A 497-nucleotide genomic window follows, 5' to 3' on the forward strand; every position below is an offset into this window, starting at 1 on the left:
ACGTACGTACGTACTACGACGTACCAGAGCGCTAGAGAGAGAGAGAGAGAGAGAGAGAGAGAGAATTGTAGGCATCCCGAATAGCCAGTGAGATAAAGCAAGGGGAGTTAAAAGCGAAAGAATGTTTTGTTGAAGTTTTCAGAATATAGTGATAGATACAAATATTAGTCGGAGAATAAGAAGAGAGTAAATGAAATATTATGAGTAAGATGTGATAAATGGGTGATAACGATAAATCAAAAGATGACAAAATGACAGAGTCTATAGTCAAGTGAAGGAAAAGACAATAAGCGACAGGCCTTGAGACAATAATAGAGTATAGGCCAAAGGTCATATCCTCATTTCGAGAAAGGAGTTGCTGAGTCCAACGCAATTACCAGAAGGCTAAGTTAGACCCCCTATAGTAACAGAAATTAGTATGGTCTAGTAAACAAGATAAAACCGAACATGAATTAGGGACTGGAGGATTTGATAATGGTCGACATCGTGAGAATTTC

The sequence above is a fragment of the Nicotiana attenuata genome, unplaced genomic scaffold (assembly GCF_001879085.1).
Source record: "Nicotiana attenuata strain UT unplaced genomic scaffold, NIATTr2, whole genome shotgun sequence".
In the NCBI taxonomy this organism is placed as follows: domain Eukaryota; kingdom Viridiplantae; phylum Streptophyta; class Magnoliopsida; order Solanales; family Solanaceae; genus Nicotiana; species Nicotiana attenuata.